The 22,404-nt window shown below is 43.4% G+C and overlaps 1 long non-coding RNA gene across 1 annotated transcript; it reads right to left on the bottom strand.

Moving 5' to 3' along the window:
- Positions 1 to 835: 835 nt before the first annotated feature.
- Positions 836 to 21,819, bottom strand: LOC120989684. The gene is made up of 4 exons (XR_005776298.1): positions 21,809 to 21,819; positions 17,007 to 17,013; positions 15,378 to 15,381; positions 836 to 1,031 (listed from the first exon to the last, which is right to left on the bottom strand). It is a non-coding gene; the product is annotated as an uncharacterized LOC120989684 (long non-coding RNA).
- Between the last annotated feature and the right edge of the window lie 585 nt (positions 21,820 to 22,404).

Here is a 22,404-nt window from a genome sequence, read left to right as displayed (position 1 = left end):
TATTTTAGCTTTTTGCTGAGGACAAGACCCAAAATTTGCAGCAAAGTCTGAATGTCCTATATTGGGTTTCGCCATGGAGCTTTTACCAAATCTGACCACATATTTTATACTGTGCACTGCAAAGTGTAAAATCCAAGGCCAGATCTTAAGCAACATTCTGCAAAATATACAGCATTTGCTCTGGAATGTCTGCGCAGGCCTCATAACTTTGGTCCACCGCCGATTCTAAAGGTAAGCCAGCTTCCTTGCTGTCTTACATTTAGACCATTTTCTACGCCTAAACCAGGCATAGAAAATGATGAATGAGATGGGCCTGCCGGCCCATCCCTTTCCTTGCCCACACCACACCCCTTTTTAGACATGGCGTGAGCGGGGAAGAAGTGGCAGATTCTGCCGCAAGATGACATGCGACAGAATCTGCGACAGATATAAGCCACAAAACTGGCATAGATCTATTCACAAATGACCCCTTTTGCGTTTACCTCTAGTTATGCTTACTGTGTGTCTACTTATGCTTATAGCATGCTTATTTGTAGTACAGTGTTTACTCACATCATGTATTTTTGTTAAAATCACATTATATATACTTCTAGTTATACTCTAAATGTTTATCTTCTAGTTATACTCCCAGTATGTCTACTCCTATTTAAAAAAAATCATACTCACCTGATCCATTTGCTCGCGACGGGCCAGCTGACGCTCTCTTGCTTGAAGATCTGGCGCAAAATCTCATGATGACGTTATCATGCCACCCAGTGTGATGACGTTATACGTCACTGCGCACTGGATTTGGGATGAGATTCATGGTATGCCTACATCTAATTATACTTAATGTAAGGCCTCGTTCACGCTTCAGTGTTTTGGTCGGTGGTGTCCATCGGTGATTGTGAGCCAAGACCAGGACTGCAGCCTCCACAGACATAAAGTATAGGGTAAAGATCTGCACCTGTTCTGTGTTTAGAGCCGCGCCTGGTTTTGGTTCACAGTCGCTGATGGAGGTCGCTGACCAGGGCACTAACGTGTTAATGAGGCTTAAGTCTACTTCTTGTTATTCTCATGATATGTCTTCTTCTAGCTGTACAGACATCATGCCTTCTACTATATTCAGAGCATGAAAGTGTATAAAAAGGTTTCAATTTAAAGCTAAGCATCAGGAAGAGCACTTTTAAGAGAGGATCGTTTTGTTCCGTAAATGTGTCAAACAGTCCAAAACGTTTTTTTTTTTTTTTTTTTTCAATATGGACTTGTTTGACACATTTATGGAACTTTTAATGTCCACTATTGACTTTTCCCTTTTGTTAAATGTACATTTGAGAATTTTCCTCATTTGTTGGCTGGTACCATCTGCATAGAGGATACAGTGATACCTCGGTTCACGAACGCTTCTGTTCACGAACAACTCGGTTCACGAACAGAAAAGTTCATAAAAATATGCTCCGGTTCACGAACTCCGCCTCGGTTCACGAACAGGAGCCGTGGCCATTTTAATGCTATTTCCAGGCTGTCACATGGTCGTGACTTCCTGTAGGAAGACCGTGGAGAGAAGAAGAGACACAGAAAGAAGTACTGTGAGTACTCTGCAAACATTTTAAGTGATTTTTTGATTTTTGGTGTGCTTTTTAGCACATACAGTACTGTACAGTTCACTGGACACCCAATATGGCTCTCAAGAAGCATAGTGGAAAGAAGAAAGTGCGGAGCAGCAATGAAGGTGACAAGAACAGCAATGCAGGTGACAATGTGCAAAGTGGAAATGCAAGTGACAATGTGCAAAGTGGAAATGCAGGTGACAAGAATGTGCAGCGCAAGCATGGTGGCAAAAAGAAAGTGCAGAGCAGTAGTAAAGGTGACAGCAAGGTTGTGAAGAAAATAACCATTGAGCTATACTATACTGTACTAATGTGTATTGTAATTTGTTTCATATTTTTGTGCTTCAAAAACCCACTAAAAAAAGGTCAGCACGGATTAACCGGATTTACATTGAACCCTATGGGAAAATGTGCCTCGGTTCGCGACCAATTCGGTTCGCGACCAGAGTCAGTTCACGAATTAAGTTCGTGAACCGAGGTATCACTGTATTTGGAAAACAGTGATCCAATTGTTTCTCCTTAAGCTTCAGCCTGAAGAAAAGCATGGTTTCTAAATTAAATGTGTGTGTTGCTTGTGCTTGAATATGCTGTGATATTTAGAATGTTTGGGTTGATAAGACCAAAGTAATGAATTTTAAGTTACTTTTTTTTCTGAATAAACAGTTTTGAAATGGCAAAAAAAAAAAAAAAAAAAAAAACACCTTTAGGTGTTCCACAAGAATTAATGGAAAATAGAGATACAATTTCTAAATTTCACTTTTTTGGCAGATTTTCCATTCTAATATTTTTTTTACTTTTACAAAGCAAGGGTTAACAGCCAAACAAAACTCAATATTTATGGCCCTGATTCTGTAGTTTACAGAAACACCCCATATGTGGTCGTAAACAGCTGTACGGGCACACGGCAGGGCGCAGAAGGAAAGGAATGCCATACGGTTTTTGGAAGGCAGATTTTGCTGGACTATTTTTTTGGACACCATGTTCCATTTGAAGCCCCCTGATGCACCCCTAGTGTAGAAACTCAAAAAAAGTGGCCCTATTTTAGAAACTACAGGATAGGGTGGCAGTATTGTTGGTACTAGTTTAGGGTACATATGATTTTTGGTTGCTCTATATTACACTTTTAGTGAGGCAAGATAACAAGAAATAGCTGTTTTGGCACCGTTTTTATTTTTTGTTATTTACAACATTCATCTGACAGGTTAGATCATGTGATATTTTATAGACCAGGTTGTCATGGATGCGGCCATACCTAATATGTATACTTTTTTTTATTTATGTAAGTTTTACACAATGATTTCTTTTTTGAAGCAAAAAATAAATAAATCATGTTTTAGTGTTTCCATAGTCTGAGAGCCATAATTTTTTCAGTTTTTGAGAAATTACCTTGGGTAGGGTATTATTTTTGCGGGATGAGATGATGGTTTTATTGGCACTATTTTGGGGTGCGTGTGACTTTTTGATCACTTGCTATTACACTTTTTGTGATGTAAGGTGACAAAAAATGGTTTATTTAGCACAATTTTTATTAAAATTTTTTTACGGTGTTCATCTGAGGGGTTAGGTCATGTGATATTTTTATAGAGCCGGTCGATACGGACACGGCGATACCCAATATGTATACTTTTTTTATTTATGTAAGTTTTACACAATAATATCATTTAAAATAAAAATCATGTTTTAGTGTCTCCATATTCTGAGAGCCATAGTGTTTTCAGTTTTGGGGCGATTATCTTAGGGAGGGTCTTATTTTTTGCGGGATGAGATGACGGTTTGATTGGCACTATTTTGGGGTGCATATGACTTTTTGATCGCTTGCTATTACACTTTTTGTAATGTAAGGTGACAAAAAATTGTTTATTTAGCAGTTTTTTTTTTTTTTTTTTTACGGTGTTCATCTGAGGGGTTAGGTCATGTGATATTTTTATAGAGCCGGTCGATACGAACGCGACGATATCAAATATGTATACTTTTTTTATTTATGTAAGTTTTACACAATAACAGCTTTTTTAAAACAAAAAAAAATGATGTTTTAGTGTGTATTACTCATACAGCTTCCGGCCTGTGAGATCCAGGAGGCTGGATCTCACAGGCTCGTCACCGGAAGGCAGCGCGATGCCTTTCTTAGACATCGCACTGCCTTCCATGCCATCGGGTCCCCCCTACAGCCGCATGGGGACCCGATGGCATCGCCCGCCGCCGCCGCAACCGCAGGTAAAAGCCGCAAACCGCAGGTCTGAATTGACCTGCGGTTTGCGGCGATCGCCGATATGGGGGGGGTCACATGACCCCCCCCCGGCGTTGTGACAGGATGCCCACTGAATGATTTCAGCGGGCATCCTGTCCCTATTAACCCCCGCCGCGCCGCAATGTACTTTTAAAGTTAGGACGTACCGGTACGTCCTGAGTCCTTAAGGACTCGGCAAACATGGCGTACCGGTACGTCCTACGTCCCTAAGGGGTTAATGATGTGGTGGACAAGTCTAAGTCCTCTGTTAAATATGAGTTTTTTGATTATGCTTTGGCGAGGCGTTTTGGGAATGGGGCTTTTCTGGCTAAAGCACTTGTGAAGTCAGCTTTTTGTTTATTGCCAGTAAGGCTGTCTGGATTTAATTAGTTAGGTTTTCAGTTTGGTTGGAGTTACCATTTTGACAAATGTTTACCAATGGTGTTTTCTTTATCTTGTTTCTATTTTGAAGCATTGTTAACATTGGTTCCAGATGGCAGTCTATTACACTACTTTTTTCTTTGTCGGTCAGAATTTTCCTGGAATATGTCAGTTTTTGTTTATCACATAATTACTTTTGGTATAACAATGATTTCTATCTGTAGGTTAAAGGGACAGCAATGGGGGTGAAATTTGTCCCAATTTATGCAAATCTGTTCATGACATACTGGGAAAGTATTTATATAGACCCTCTATTGGCAAGAAAAGAAGATCTTAACCAGCTAATCCTTTGGAAAAGGTATATAAATGATTGTGTATGTATTTGGAGGGGAGACATGAAAGAACTACAACATTTTATTGCGCACATTGCCAACAATGACTGGGGCATTTACAGAAGGTTCACAGAAAATATAATTTCCCAATCCATCAGCTTTATGGATCTAGAAATATATGTGGAAGATGGAAAGCTAAATACAAGGACCTTGTACAAAGAGGGAGGAATATAAAAAACAGAGCCATATCATGAATTAAAGATTTAAAGAAAATGTATGTAAGGCAGAGAATTTGCAAAAAATATGGAGGAAGTAAAGTAAAAGAGTAGCCAGATGATGATATGAAAAATGTAGATATGTATTTTTGACACAATACAATAGTAATCATGAAATTTTTTTATTAAAATAAAATTGGAAGGTATTAAAAAATGATCTGGTCATAGGAAATGTACTCTTAAAATTCCCTCAATTTATCTTCAGAAGAGTGCCAACAGTCAGAAATAAATTGGTGCACAGTTATTTAGTAACAAAAGAAACTGCCTTTAATAAAAAATTGTTCATATGGTGTGGCCTTTGCGGTGCATGCAAGAATAGGCCGCAGGAACAAAAACAGAAGGTTTTAGGATTAAGGGGGAACTTTTGTGTGAAAGTATGGAGGTCATATATGTCCTGGAATGCCCCTGTGGATTACAGTTTATAGGAAGTACCCTCAGAAAACTAAAGATTAGAAAACAGGAAAACATCCACAATATAAGAAAAGGGTTGGAGACCCACAGCGTTTCAGCACACTTTAGAAAATGTCATGAAAAAAACCCTAGGGGTCTCAAATTTATGGGGGTAGATCTGGTGAAAAAGAAATGGAGGGGTGGAGACCCAGTAAAAAAATATTAACAAAAAAGAGACTGAATGGATTTATAATATGCAGACTTTGCAGCTGTGAGGTCTAAATAGATAATGGGATATTAAATCAATTTGTATGCATTAGCAAAAGCAAACCACTGATTGGAGAAAGAGTTAAGAAGCTATCTTCACTAGATTCTAGCGATGCATAAGGAGAATATAGGTAGCAGAGGAATCGAGTAGCGATTTTGAAATTTAAAGGGGTTGTCTGAGTTGTGAAAATTTTTTTTTTAGCACTGTAAATCTGATGGGCAGCAATATATAACTAAGCTAAGCAAGTTTTAGGTAAAAAAAAAAATTCTATTTCCTCATTTCCCTGGTTCTCTTCTGGCCCTTTGTTTACATGCAATAACAACAATCTCTGCCCCTCTCCCTGCTTTGCAAAGGGAGTGAATAAGTCTACCCTGAGTGACATGTCTGCCTGCTGGGATACTCAGCAGCATATTATGTGTGTAGGACTACAGGTCCCAGCTGTACAATGACACTACTGATACACACAGGATCTTCCCCCACCTGTTCTTGTGCAATGCTCTGCAGAACTCATCTGTCAGCTCCTGTGCCCAGCATTTGTCTCCTCACTACCTGCAGCTACTCAGTAATGCCTTCAGCCCGGAGTCTGTGCAATTGAAGGGGTTAAGAATCCAGGGAGAGAGCAATAAGCAGCAGCAGAGGCAGTGCAGGGGGCGTGGCCAGCACAGTGACGTCTCGTGTACAGACACATCTCTGCTCTGTCAGGCTTGTGCACGAAACATCATCAGAGCAGGGAGAGAAGCTGACATCACAGGTCATGTGACCCTCAGTAAAATCTGAGAAAGGAGCAACTACAGATTCAGTAAGTGCATAATAAAGCTGTTACATTTGATTAGTTAGAAACATACAAAGAACAAAAAAATACCTCAGACAACCCCTTTAAGGGAGGACTGTGTAGTAAGGGAAAGAAATGCTATTGGTACATTTGATGAGATGACCCAATTCACAGACATGAGCAGGGGAATAGTATAGAGGAGGAAAGCCTCTATATAGGTGGAAACTTTCCTCCATTAAAAGAAACATGAGAAGGTGTGTCTAATAAGGAATTTCCCATTGGCTAGAGGAGACGCATGACCCATAGAATGAAAGAAAAAGGAAAGGCCTTCTGGGAAAGCTGCGTGATGTGGTTATGAAACAAGATTCAGAGAGTTTTATTGATATTTTATAAATTGATATGGACTAATATGTATTTTTAAACATTTGCAATGTTTTTTTAAACATTTTCATATAGATTTATAGCAATAAGGTTTTCGTAGCATTTAGGCATTATTTAATTAAGAATGGTAAATGAGGTAGATTGGGAATATAAACACTGCCCTGAATTAAGTGATACGATGGTTTGCCCCAGAAGAGGCTGGAGCAAAATCTGGGTCAGGCATATTTAGAATTTTGGTAATAATCAATTTTAGGCTGTTGAAAAAGTTTTATCCTGTGAGTGAATAAATTGTCCTTGTTATATCTTATGTTGCTGAACTTCACTATATATTTTTATTATTGAGGATTCTGCAGGAAGAACATTTTCTGCTGTTGATAGTGCTCCACTGAAAAAGTGACAGAACCAACTGGGAAGGAGGATCATACCATGAAAAAAGATCACAAGGAGCTGGATTCACAGAGAAGGGAATATACTTACCTTTTAGAGACCGCTGCAGAGAGAATTGGCATGGATCCGGTAATATTTTGCATTGAAACAAATATTACCAGTTAGGAGCATACTGTCACAGTGGGGAGTGGGGAAACCCCCCACCCTATACTGGGAACTGTTACTAGGCCAGACAACAATGATGGGAGCAGGCCACAACCTACAGCCGCCCTAATCCTGACCCTGATCTCTTGATCGCATGAGCAAACCCTGAAGGTGGGAGGGCTCATGCACTGGAACCTCGATCCTGCTGACCCTGACGGTCCCTGGCATAGGGGTCAGGAATAGGAGACAACGGGTTCCTCAAGGACAGACGAACCGGAGTCTCTAGCTGCCTAGTAACAGGTGGAAGGGAAATGACCATATGCAGCATCTGGATCGGCAGGTAAGAACACCGGAAAACTCACTTACCTGCCGCTACCACCATGACTGAAACCTGGGCATAAGTACAGGTGCCCACACACCAAACAGGACATCGTACAGACAACACACACACACACACAGGCATCCAGCACTCTTGATACTGTCTGGACCCTATGCCGCAAGGAGCACGGCAGCCCCAGGCAGCACTGCATACAGACTAATGGTTAACCCCTCCGGGAAACCAGCCCCCTCCCGGAGGTATGAACATACTAGGTGACGTATAGCATACATGCAGGGACCAATACCAGCAAAAGTCCAGACATGTAACAACCAATAAAACGCTACACACCCCCAGAACATAAACTCACACGACACATACGACAAGTGAGGGTAAAGGTACAAAAGGGAGGACAATTTATGTTCCATAAGGTGGCCCTCAAGGACTGGGCTGGAACACCCAGGCAAGGAACAAAGCTCCAACACCAAGCAAGGCTGTAGTACAACTGCACCCAGCCAGCAAGCCACAGGTTTATATCAAGATTGCGGCCACACCCCGGAAACACCTTAATCCCCACTTGTCAGAAGATTAACCCCTTGCTCACAAAACAGCAGGGAGGCACACATTAAAGGGGAAGTGCACGTGCAAACCACAAACTACACGTTGCCCCTGGCAACCAGTCTGCACGGCAACCACGTCACAGTCAAACACCAATATGACTGTGACATACAGAGACAATATTGGGTGTCCAGCATAGGGATTCACCAAGCATTCCCTAATCCCTACCTCAAAATATTGCCGTAGCTGGCTTCCTAGGGGTCTGCTTCAAACAGGAATAAAAAAATGAATACATGGAGTATGTAGATGGAAGAAGCCATCATGAGTCAGAGCCAGATGCAGATGATGAGAAAGGGAATGTCTACAATGAAATAGGGTGATGACCAGGGACGTTGTCCCAGGCCCTGAATGTCCTGCCTGCCAGATAGATACAACTGTATCAATTGAATCTAATGCCCTGCAAGAGCTGAAGGACCTGTGGTGACATCACAGGTCATGTGATCAGTTCTAAATGCAGTAGCTGAAAAGGACCTGCGATGATGTCACCATCATGTGACCAGTGGAGGAGAGGATGGCTCAGCAGTGAAGAGAAGTCCTGGAAAGAAGCTGTGGTGAGGTCTGCTACATGAAGAGAGGTAAGTAAAGGGAGAGACAGAGCAATGCTGGGAGTTGTGGTTATCTAACTGGGACTGTATGTTAGGGCTGATGGGAGGGAAGTTATTTACATGCGACTGAAAATTGAGGGGGGGATGTTATTTACATGGGAATGCATGTTGGGGGTTGCTAGGGCAGGATGATGTTATTTACATGGGACTATATGTCGAAGGTGGCTGTGGAAGGGAGTGATATTATTTACATGGGACTGAATGTTGAGGGATAATGTTATTTACATGGGGCTGTATGTTGAAGGCGGCTGAGGAGGGGGTGATGTTCTTTACATGGGACTGTATGTTGAAGGCGGCTCAGAAGGGGGTGATGCTATTTACGTGGGATTGTACACTCACCTAAAGAATTATTAGGAACACCATACTAATACGGTGTTGGACCCCCTTTTGACTTCAGAACTGCCTTAATTCTACGTGGCATTGATTCAACAAGGTGCTGATAGCATTCTTTAGAAATGTTGGCCCATATTGATAGGATAGCATCTTGCAGTTGATGGAGATTTGAGGGATGCACATCCAGGGCACGAAGCTCCCGTTCCACCACATCCCAAAGATGCTCTATTGGGTTGAGATCTGGTGAATGTGGGGGCCATTTTAGTACAGTAAACTCATTGTCATGTTCAAGAAACCAATTTGAAATGATTCGAGCTTTGTGACATGGTGCATTATCCTGCTGGAAGTAGCCTTCAGAGGATGGATACATGTTCTCATTCTGTTTACGCCAAATTTGGACTCTACCATTTGAATGTCTCAACAGAAATAGAGACTCATCAGACCAGGCAACATTTTTCCAGTCTTCAACAGTCCAATTTTGGTGAGCTTGTGCAAATTGTAGCCTCTTTTTCCTATTTGTAGTGGAGATGAGTGGTACCCGGTGGGGTCTTCTGCTGTTGTAGCCCATCCGCCTCAAGGTTGTGCGTGTTGTGGCTTCACAAATGCTTTGCTGCATACCTCGGTTGTAACGAGTGGTTATTTCAGTCAACGTTGCTCTTCTATCAGCTTGAATCAGTCGGCCCATTCTCCTCTGACCTCTAGCATCCACAAGGCATTTTTGCCCACAGGACTGCCGCATACTGGATGTTTTTCCCTTTTCACACCATTCTTTGTAAACCCTAGAAATGGTTGTGCGTGAAAATCCCAGTAACTAAGCAGATTGGGAAAAACTCAGACCGGCCTGTCTGGCACCAACAACCATGCCACGCTCAAAATTGCTTAAATCACATTTCTTTCCCATTCTGACATTCAGTTTGGAGTTCAGGAGATTGTCTTGACCAGGACAACACCCCTAAATGCATTGAAGCAACTGCCATGTGATTGGTTGACTAGATAATTGCAATAATGAGAAATAGAACAGGTGTTCCTAATAATTCTTTAGGTGAGTGTATATTGGAGGGGGCAGCAGAGATGGTGTGATGTTATTTACATGGAACTGTATTTTGGAGGGGGCTGTAGGTAGAGAGGGATGTTATTTACATGGGATTAGTGTTTAGCAAGCATGCTCTGCCAAACTGCTGTTCGGCTCGACCATCGCTATGCTTGGCACATGGCGGTACTCGGCCGAGTACCGCATGTGCTCGAGTCTCCTCCCCGCACGTTTTGCGCCTGCTATGCAGCCAATAAACATGCAGGAAAATACTGCCCTCACTGTAATGCCAGTAGCCATATTGGCTACTGGGTTTACAGTGATTGGATGTCCGGAACACGTCATCGGGTGCTATATAGCACCTGATGACGCATGTTCGGCTCATTTGTATTCAGGAAGAGCTGCGCTTTAGAAGGGACAGAGAGTGTAAGGAGTCTGATCGCAATCAATTCAGTAGAGTTGTAGTGGTGGCAGGCTGGCAGTTTTTTATAGCTACAGTTGCAAGAAAAAGTATGTGAACCCTTTAGAATGATATGGATTTCTGCACTAATTAGTCATAAAATGTGATCTGATCTTCATCTAAGTCACAACAATAGACAATCACAGTCTGCTTAAACTAACAACACACAAAGAATTAAATGTTACAATTTTTTTTATTGAACACACCATGTAAACATTCACAGTGCAGGTGGAAAAAGAATGTGAACCCTTGGATTTAATAACTGGTTGAACCTCCTTTGGCAGCAATAACTTCAACCAAATGTTTCCTGTAGTTGCAGATCAGACGTGCACAACTGTCAGGAGTAATTCTTGACCATTCCTCTTTACAGAACTGTTTCAGTTCAGCAATATTCTTGGGATGTCTGGTGTGAATCGCTTTCTTGAGGTCATGCCACAGCATCTCAATCGGGTTGAGGTCAGGACTCTGACTGGGCCACCACAGAAGGCGTATTTTCTTCTGTTTAAGCCATTCTGTTGTTGATTTACTTCTATGCTTTGGGTCGTTGTCCTGTTGCAATACCCATCTTCTGTTGAGCTTTAGCTGGTGGACAGATGGCCTTAAGTTCTCCTGCAAAATGTCTTGATAAACTTGGGAATTCATTTTTCCTTCGATGATAGCAATCTGTCCAGGCCCTGATGCAGCAAAGCAGCCCCAAACCATGATGCCCCCACCACCATACTTCACAGTTGGCATGAGGTTTTGATGTTGGTGTGCTGTGCCTTTTTTTCTCCACACATAGTGTTGTGTGTTTCTTCCAAACAACTCAACTTTGGTTTCATCTGTCCACAGAATATTTTGCCAGTACTGCTGTGGAACATCCAGGTGCTCTTGTGCAAACTGTAAACGTGCAGAAATATTTTTTTTGGACAGCAGTGGCTTCCTCTGAGGTATCCTCCCATGAAATCCATTCTTGTTTAGTGTTTTACGTATCGTAGATTCGCTAACAGGGATGTTAGCATATGCCAGAGACTTTTGTAAGTCTTTAGCTGACACTCTAGGATTCTTCTTCACCTCATTGAGCAGTCTGCACTGTCCTCTTGCAGTCATATTTACAGGACGGCCACTCCTAGGGAGAGTAGAAGCAGTGCTGAACTTTCTCCATTTATAGACAATTTGCCTTTCTGTGGGCTGATGAACAGCAAGGCTTTTGGAGATACTTTTATAACCCTTTCCGGCTTTATGCAAGTCAACAATTCTTAATCGTAGAACTTATGAGAGCTCTTTTGTGCGAGGCATCATTCACATCAGGCAATGTTTCTTGTGAAAAGCAAACCCAGAACTGGTGTGTGTGTTTTTCATAGGGCAGGGCAGCTGTAACCAACACCTCCAATCTCATCTCATTGATTGGACTCCAGATGGCTGACACCTCACTCCAATTAGCTCTTGGAGATGTCATTAGTCTAGGGATTCACATACTTTTTCTACCTGCACTGCGAATGTTTACATGGTGTGTTCAATAAAAACATAGTAAAATTGTATTCTGTGTGTTATTAGTTTAAGCAGACTGTGATGGTCTATTGTTGTGACTTAGATGAAGACCAGATCACATTTTATGACCAATTTGCGCAGAAATCCATATTATTCCAAAGGGTTCACATACTTTTTCTTGCAACTGTATAGTACAATTTTTTTTCTCCAGCATTTTCAATACTTTTTATATAGAGAGTGTCTGCAGTGACTAGAGACATCTGTCCAATACCTTCTGTGTGTCAGGGCCAGAAATTGGAGGAATATAACTGAAAATTACTATATTTTTTCCATCATTTTCAATACTTTTTATATATAGGGTGTCTTCAGTGACTAGAGACATCTGTCCAATACCTTCTGTGTGTCAGGGCCAGAGATTGGAGAAATATAACTGAAAATTACAATATTTTTTCCATCATATTCAATAATTTTTCTATAGAGGGTGTCTGCAGTGACTAGAGACATCTGTCCAATACCTACTGTGTGTCAGGGCCAGAGATTGGAGAAATATAACTGAAAATTACTATATTTTTTCCATAATTTTCAATACTTTTTATATAGAAGGTGTCTGCAGTGACTAGAGACATCTGTATTATACCTTCTGTGTGTGAGGGCCAGAGATTGGAGAAATATAACTGAAATCTATTTTCCTTTTTCCATACTTTTACGTACTTTTTCCATATAATGTGCTTGCTGTGAACTGTGACATCAGTGTCACATCTTGTGTGTCAAGCATGCATATAACATTTAATATGCGCAAGGCGAACAGTAAGGGACGGGAAAGTGTCCGTGATTCTGATGGTTCACGCAGAGGCCGTGGCCCTGGGCGCGTTGAAACTGTGCCTGCTGCCAGAGCACAAGAAAAACAATCATCCACAATATCTAGCTTCATGTCCCAGTTTGCAGGGCGTCGCAGAACAAAACTCTTGAAGTCAGACCAGTGCGACCAGGTGGTCGGTTGGATTGCAGCAGATAATGCTTCCAGTCGGTTAAGCACCACCCTGTCTTCCACCAAGTCCAGTCTCAGTAGCCAAGAGTCTGGTCAACAGGATCCTCTCCCTGATCCTCCTTCCTCTCACCATGGAGAGTCTGGCCAAACAAGTGATCCCACACTCGGAAATTCTGAGGAGCTCTTTTCATTGCCATTACTTGAATTTGGCCCTCTCGCCAAGCACGCTTGAAGAGGGACATAAGATCTTGTGCCCTGATTCCCAATCTCCTGAGCATTCACAGTCACAAGAACATGACGGTGGGGAACGGCAATTAGTGTTTAATGAGGTGGATGATGATGAGACACAGTTGCCAATGAGTCAACCGCAATTACGGTCTCAAGAGGTTGATGAAGAGGATGAGACACAGTTGTCAATCACTGAAGTTGTGGTTAGGTCAACAAATCAAGAGGATGATCAGAGTGAGGAAGTGGAAGAGGAGGTGGGGGACAATTAGGTCACTGACCCAACCTGGGAAGGTGGAAAGCCAAGCGAAGACAGCAGTACAGAGGGGTTAGAATCTTCAGCACCGCAATAGGCTGGAAGAGGCAGTGGGGTGGCAAAAGGGAGAAGGCGGGCCACACCAAACAGGCCCACAACTGTTCCACGGTGCACCCCCTTGCGTAAATCTCCATTGCCAAGGCATCCAAGCACTGTAATAAGTGGGACAAACGCCTGGGTCCACAATCTGTGTCTGCGAGTCACACCACTGCCTCCTCTTCCCCTATGGTACGTACTAGACAATCGCCTGTCGAAGGTGCAGATGAGGATGTCTCCTGCCCTGTACCTGGACCTTCGCAAGCACCATCAGCGACCACATCTACTTCCCTGTCCCAGCGCAGCATCCAAATGTCATTACCCCAGGCATTTGAATGCAAGCGCAAATACCCAGCCACCCACCCACAGGCCATAGCACTAAATGCACACCTTTCAAAATTACTGGCCCTGGAAATGTTGCCATTTAGGCTTGTGGACACTGAGGCCTTCCGCAGCCTGATGTCTATTTTTCAAGGTGTGCCATGCCCGCTTTACACCAACATGTGTCCCGAAACGTCACACGTTCCCTGACCAACGCAGTTACTGGGAAGGTCAACTTAACCACGGACATTTTCCTGATGGCACACTGGGTGAACATTGTGGAGGCCGGGAGCAAATCGTACCCTGGGATGGCACAGGTGCTACCGACGCCGAGGATTGCGGGCCCTAATTCCATCAGGGTTTCCGCCAGCACATATGTTAGTGGCTCCAACCCCCACTTCTCTTCCTCCGCCTCCTCCTCCACTTCCACCTCCGAATTATCCGCGTGCAGCACCAGTCAGCCAACAGCCGGTAGCTGGAAGCAGTATAGCACTGCAGTGGGGATGCGTCAACAGGCCGTGCTGAAGCTGATATGCTTAGGGGACAAACAGCACACTGCCACAGAGCTGTTGCAGGGGATTAGAGACCAGACTGAGCTGTGGCTCTCGCCACTCAACCTACAACCAGGCATTGTTGTGTGTGATCATGGCCGTGACTTGGTGGCGGCTTTGGAGCTCGGCAAGCTCACACACATCCCATGCCTAGACCACGTCTTAAACTTAGTGGTTCAGCAGTTTCTCAAAACCTACCCCAATTTGCCTGAGCTACTGGTAAAGGTCCGCTGCGTGTGTGCACATTTCCGCAAGTCATCGCCAGCTTCAGCTGGTCTGTCAACGCTGCAGCAACACTTGAAATTGCCAGCTCACCGGCTGTTTTGCGACATGAGCACGCGCTGGAACTTCATGTTCCACATGTTGGCCAGGCTTTGTGAGCAGCAGAGGGCAGTAGTGGAATACCAGCTGCAAAATGGTCGTCGCCTTTCCAGTTAGCTTCCGCTAATCAGAAGCGAGGAGTGGGCATGGATGTCTGACCTCTGTGAGGTTTAAGAAACTTTGAGGACTCAACACAGATGGCGAGTGGCGATAACGCTATTATCAGCGTAACCATCCCACTTCTATGTCTACTCAAACGTTCGCTACTACTCAATTAAGGATGACGCTTTGCATGTGGAAGAGGTGGAAATGGGGAAAGATGACATTACACAGGGTGATAGCCAGATCACCCTCCGTCCGCCTTCTCAGCGCGAATTGGACGATGAAGAGGAGGAGGAGCAGGAGATGGTTGTCTCCGCTACAGAGAGTAGTACCCATGGAAGTTTCATTCCATCTGTTCAGCGTGGGTGGGCAGACAAGGAGAAAGAGGATGAGGAGATTGAGAGTGATCCTCCTGATGACGACAGCGAAGTCTTGCCTGTTGGTACTCTGGCATACATGACTGACTTCATGTTAGTCTGCCTTTCCTGCGACCCGCGCGTTATACGTATTTTAGACAACACGGATTACTGAGTGTTCACCCTTCTTGACCACCGCTACAAAGAGAATTTCTCATCTCTCATTCCTCAGGTGGACAAGACGAGCAAAACAGTGCAATACCAGAAGGTCCTTGTTTAAAAATTACTCCAAAAATTTCCATCTGGCGGCAGAGTCTGTAGTTCCTTGGCCAACCGAGGAGGGGAGACAAGGAGAACACACAGCAGTTCCAACAGAGGCAGGGCAAAACTCTCCAAGGCCTGGGACAGTTTCATGACACCCCGCCAGCACCCTCACCCTGAGGGTGCGCAGCCTAGTGTCAAAAGAAGGAAAAAAAGTTTTGGAAGATGGTGAAGGAGTACGTAGCAGACTGTGTCAGCGTCCTCAGTGATCCTTCAGTGCCTTACAACTACTAAGTGTCCAAGCTGGACACGTGACACGAGCTGGCGCTCTATGCCTTGGATGTGCTGGCCTACCCTGCCGCCAGCGTTTTGTCTGAGCTCTTATTTAGTGCTGCTGGTGGCATCATAACATACAGTTGCAAGAAAAAGTATGTGAACCCTTTGGAATGATATGAATTTCTGCACAAATTGGTCATAAAATGTGATCTGATCTTCATCTAAGTCACAACAATAGACAATCACAGTCTGCTTAAACTAATAACACACAAATAATTAAATGTTACCATGTTTTTATTGAACACACCATATAAACATTCACATTGCAGGTGGAAAAAGTATGTGAACCCCTAGACTAATGACATCTCCAAGAGCTAATTGGAGTGAGGTGTCAGCCAACTGGAGTCCAATCAATGAGATGAGATTGGATGTGTTGGTTAAAGCTGCCCTGCCCTATAAAAAACACACACCAGTTCTGGGTTTGCTTTTCACAAGAAGCATTGCCTGATGTGAATGATGCCTCGCACAAAAGAGCTCTCAGAAGACCTACGATTAAGAATTGTTGACTTGAATAAAGCTGGAAAGGGTTATAAAAGCATTTCCAAAAGCCTTGCTGTTCATCAGTCCCCGGTAAGACAAATTGTCTATAAATGGAGAAAGTTCAGCACTGCTGCTACTCTCCCTAGGAGTGGCCATCCTGTAAAGATAACTGCAAGAGCACAGCGCAGACTGCTCAATGAGGTGAAGAAAAATACTAGAGTGTCAGCTAAAGACTTACAAAAGTCTCTGGCATATGCTAACATCTCTGTTAGCGAATCTACGGTACGTAAAACACTAAACAAGAATGAATTTCATGGGAGGATACCACAGAGGAAGCCACTGCTGTCCAAAAAAAACATTGCTGCAGGTTTACAGTTTGCACAAGAGCACATGGATGTTCCACAGCAGTACTGGCAAAATATTCTGTGTACAGATGAAACAAAAGTTGAGTTGTTTGGAAGAAACACACAACACTATGTGTGGAGAAAAAGAGGCACAGCACACCAACATCAAAATCTCATTCAAACTGTGTGGTGGTGGGGGCATCATGGTTTGGGGCTGCTTTGCTGCGTCAGGGCCTGGACAGATTGCTATCATCAAAGGAAAAATGAATTCCAAAGTTTATTAAGACATTTTGCAGGAGAACTTAAGGCCATCTGTTCACTAGCTGAAGCTCAATAGAAGATGGGTGTTGCAACAGGACAATGACCCAAAGCATAGAAGTAAATCAACAACAGAATGGCTTAAACAGAGTAAAATACACCTTCTGGAGTGGCCCAGTCAGAGTCCTGACCTCAACCTAATTGAGATGCTGTGGCATGACCTCAAGAAAGCACACCAGACATCCCAAGAATATTGCTGAACTGAAACAGTTCTGTAAAGAGGAATGGTCAAGAATTACTCCTGACCGTTGTGCACGTCTGATCTGCAACTACAGGAAAAGTTTGGTTGAAGTTATTGCTGCCAAAGGAGGTTCAACCAGTTATTAAATCCAAGGGTTCACATACTTTTTCCACCTGCACTGTGAATGTTTATGGTGTGTTCAATAAAAACATGGTAACATTTAATTCTTTTTGTGTTATTAGTTTAATCAAACTGTGATTGTCTATTGTTGTGACTTAGATGAACATCAGATTGCATTTTATGACCAATTTGTGCAGAAATCCATATCATTCCAAAGGGTTCACATACATTTTATTGCAACTGTATAAGCGTATCCGCCTGTCAACTGAAAATGCTGACAGGTTGACTCTTATAAAAATTAACAAGGCCTGGATTGCCCCAGACTTCGACATTATCAGAGGAAAGCGGATGAACAAAGGCACTTTAAATGGGTTGTTTAATGTACTGAATACACTGTATTCCCATGCACCCCTTCCACTACAAAAAAGGGTATATAGTTAAATCTTCCTTTTCTCATCCTCCTCTTCCATTATATTAACATGCTTATTCGTCGCATATAATGCCCTCGCATATATACCCTCGCATATAAGTTTTAACAGGGTAAGCTCAACTGCAGGCCCTGACATATAATGTTTTACAGGATCAGCTCAACTGAAGGCCCTCGCATATAATGTTTTACAGGGTCAGCTCAACTGAAGGCCCTCGCATATAATATAATGAGGAATTATAATTTATGAGGACACTAAACAGAGGAATATAACTACAGGGAGCACTGCAGGAGGCATTATAAATATTGGGGAGCTTCAGGGTGAGCATTCTAACAGTAGGGGGCGATATAAATACTGGGGCATGTCAGGGTGAGCATTATAACAGTACAGGGCGATATGAACACTGGGGCACTGTAGGGGCATTATAACAGTAGGGGGCGATATATATATGGGGGCACTGTGGGGGCATTTTAAATCCAGGGGACATTAGGCGTTCTTATTACTACTGGGGGCTCTATAGGAGGGACTTATAGATACACATTATTTCTAAGAGCATTATGGGGGCCTTATTACTACTGAGGGTTCTGTAGATAGCTTTATTACCACTGGGGGAACAATAGGGGGCCTTATTTCGACGGGGGGGGGGGGGGGGTCTGTAAGGGCATTATTAATACTGGAGGGCTCTTCTACTTATGGAGGCATTTTTGGGGAACACTATCACTGTTTGGGGCACTGTAGGGATCAGAATGTAACATCCCAGAGTTATGTTACTAAACTCTTTTTCCCCGCTACTATTTGTTGGTAACATGTGCCTTGTCAACATGTGATTTATTTAATATTCCTCACAAATGTGCATTTTCTAAGCCTGTTATATATATTTGCTGTAATTTACATGTACACAGCAGGTGGCAGCAATGTGTTTACCAGGGTCTTAGTAACAGTTTAGCATATCTAGACTGGAATAGTACATTCCAGTTTAGCTCCACCCTCTTTGAGGAGGTGTGGAATGTTCCCACATCCTGCCTCATGGGGAGGAGAAGGAAGTTATAGTTAGTGTGTGCCAGCCACCCCGGCTAGGGGAAGGCTGTTCTGTTAGGAGCTCCCAGTTCTAGGGATCCCAACCCAGGATCGAGTCTCGGCTGAGACCAAAGATCACCCTTCCCAGTCTGAGCCCTTCAGCCTCAACTGGTTGACAAGCAAGCAGCACCTCCAGATCTCCAGGAAGAGCCATTCCCTGTGAGCTAACTGTGAGTAACTATCCAGAGACCAGGAGAAGCCAAATTCCTCCTCAGCTAGTCAGTCCCATACACAGCAGAAGATAGACAGAGCAGAAGACAGATTCCTGCCATATTCTCCAGGCACATGATAGGAAATATTGATCCCTGCCATACATTGCCAATACCTGCTGGGACCAGAGACTATTGCTGTAACTCAAATGGATTAATGCTGCCTCCAGTAAAGACAAGTTGAATTATATTTCAAGTCTGGATCTCATTTACTGCTACCAAAATCCCTCAATTACTCCTACTAGCAACACACTCAATTATTGCAAGTGAGCCAGGATCCAGGAGTCCAGCCGTACCAAGGTAGGAGACACCGTTGACACTATACCTACTGCTACACAGAGACATTACACCACTCTGGCATTCCTAACCTGGTACGTGAGTTGCAACACCTTAAAGGGCCCTGAGACTGTACCCTGCGCACGCTGCAATTGGCGTCACGAACAAAAACAATAGACTATTATATCCATATACCCGGACCCACTGCATATTTTGGCGTCCGCGTAACCGTACCACGGTTCTGCTTATTGCAAGTATTACTAATGAGGGCATTCTAAAAGGGAATTACTATTGGTGGGACTATGAGGAGCACTATTACTATGAGGAGGATTATATGTATGGCACTCATTTTTCTTCAGAATAGTATTTGGGGGTACAGAAAAGTGAGGAACCTAAGACGTTCGTGTGTCACAGTCTGCAGAGAAGAGGCGGCTGAGAGAAGTTGTCCGGACCGAATGGAGAAGATGATGACAGAGAAAATATACATGAGAGGAGACGTCACCTGGGAGGCGCTGGATGTGAGAGGTATGTGCTGCTGTATTTCAAGTACAGTAAAATGTCTTCAGTTCTAGTGTTTACGGTGGTGGGGGGATGGATTCGGTTGGTCGACTTAGAGAATTGGTCAATATGCATTGGGGCTTGGGCCCCGGATCTTTTGAGACCCTAGCAACGCCCCTGGTGATGACTGATTTGCAATAGTGCCTTTCACTAATCAGTACTCTACTCTATAACTAAAGGGGTTGGCAACACCAGTGAGTCAAAACAGCAAATGTGAAGCAAGGATTCCTGTAACCCAACAAGTGATATTTCAGCTTTACACAGCCTTTTTCAAGCATGCTTGAGAAAGACTGTGTAACCTGAAACATCACATACTAAAACATTGCGTGTGTAGGTGGAAACGGACCAAGAAAAACAAATCAGCTGGAAGATTTGATTTGGGTCTGAATAGTGAGCTCTTGTGAGCAGGGCATTCACTCCTAGTGTTTCAGTTGTATATTAGCTAGTTACATTGTGATGTCTTTTGTTTTGTACATGAACCCTCTGAATTTGTAAAGTGCTGCGGAATATGGTGGCGCTATATAAATATTATTATTAAATAGATTTGATCTGATTCAAAAGTGCTCAGATTGCCCTTAAAAGTTGTACATGACATTCTGGGGTCTCCTAGAACTGTATGTAACTACCTTGAAGCTCTTTAATGCCAAGACAGCATTAGTAATCTTAATGTGACAGCAACATAATATGGCAATGGATAAAAGCATTGCTGCGCTTTTAAAATTAAAAAGTGTTCCAAAATTATCCCTTACTGGGGGCAGATGCATGCCCATGCTTATGCACACACAACTGGAAGAAGCATTTGCTTGTTCTGAACAAGCGGTCCAAAAAAAAATAAAAAATCCAGGAGCAGTAACAGTATGGAAACCGTCGGATAAGGCAAGAGAAGTCTGCTGCTATGTAGGGGTAGTAGTAGCAACAGTAGTAGCCACAGCACTAGCAGTAGTACAGTACGGAACCTGATGGACAGGAGATCTGTGACTGGGTGGGGGTAGTAGTAGAAGCACATTATGGAACCTGACGGTCAAAGTGGGAGATGTGTGTCTGTGTCAGGTTAGCAGTAGTGCGGCAGTAGTAGCAGCACAGTGTGGAATCTGATGGACAAGGCAGGAGATGTGCGGCTGTTTAGGGGAAGCAGCAGTGGGACTGGCAGCAGCAGTAGCAATACAGTATGGAACATGATAGACAGACAAAGGTAGTGGTATAATTGTGCTGTCAATAATGGCAGATCTATTCATTGGCATCAGCCAGAGGTGTGTCAAAATCCTCCAGAAAGCATGGATCACAAATGTAATCTTTTGTACAGTTGTGGAGGACAAATACGGTATGTCTGCTTCAGTGTGGCGATGCAACCTGCTGCACTAAATACCCTCTCTGACAGTACACCTATAGCAAACTGGGCCAGTTCCAGTCACTGTTCCAGTCTGCCTTACCTGTGTCTATGGGGTCAGGGAACAGGGTATGTGCCAGAGAAAGGACACAGTGCTGGTACGACTGAACTTGATTGTTCAGGCAGTGTTTGTCCATTTGCTATGCATCCCCCTCCACTTCTTCCTCCATGGGGCTTCTATATGGGTACCACAGGGTAACGAGCAAGATGTGGAAGCTGTTCTTTTTCCACCATCCCTTGTTGCATGAGTGTGATCGTTTGCTCTAATACAGATTTCAGCTGCTGCTGTTACTACTCACAAATCTCGTGGCCTCACTGTGGTGCAGGGTCACCACTGCTGTGCAAAACTATGACCCAGTGGGCCCTGAAAAACATGTACTGTTCCTGCCTGTAACAGCTGTTCCACATATCAATGGTGGCGTGCACCTTGCTGCAGACTGACAAGTCCAAGGAGCAGCCAACATTCTCTGCCACATGAAAGTGCAAAGAAAAAGTCTGAGCAGGAGAAGCAGTAACTGATGATGATGAAAATGACACTGTAGCACTTGTGGATGGGTCATGGCTGCTGTGACCCATGAATGAAGAATTGGGAAAGGTAGACAGTCTTGTTTCAATTGCAGGCCAGTTTGATTTTTCCACAGGGTCATATGCTGCTATAGTGACTTAGGGGGGCATTTATCAAACTGGTGTAAAGTAGAACTGGCTTTATTTGCCCATAGCAACAATCAGATTCAACCTTTGATTTTAGACAGCTCCTTTGGAAAATGAAAGGAGGATTCTGATTGGTTGCTATGGGCAACTAAGCCAGTTCAACTTTACACCAGATTGATAAATGACCCCCTTAGTACCTACATTTTGTGTTAAATGCCCACAGCAGTTTTTTAGGATTCTTTGGCTGTACATTGTCTCTGCTGTTTATCGTCACCACCACCACTCTCCTCCTCTGAGGTCATCACCTCCTCCACAGGTCATCACCTCCTCCACACCCTGATCCACTTCCCAGATCTTTTCCAACACAGAATCATCATCATAGTCATAATCCACCCTCAACTTTTCTCAGACTGTACTATGTCTTGGGCTCTTTGCCCCTTCTAAAAATTCCTTTCCTTTTATTTGCCCTGAGTACCACTGTCACCAACTTACCAGTGTCCCTACTACCACCACCAACACAGCTATGTATCTCAGTTTTCAGGTCCCACGCCTCTGCGTGAATCTCCTCCTCATTGCAGTTCAAA

Source organism: Bufo bufo, chromosome 2 (assembly GCF_905171765.1).
Source record: "Bufo bufo chromosome 2, aBufBuf1.1, whole genome shotgun sequence".
Taxonomy (NCBI): Eukaryota; Metazoa; Chordata; class Amphibia; order Anura; family Bufonidae; genus Bufo; species Bufo bufo.
Note: the sequence above shows the minus strand (reverse complement) of the source record. Positions and strands in the feature narration are given on the sequence as shown.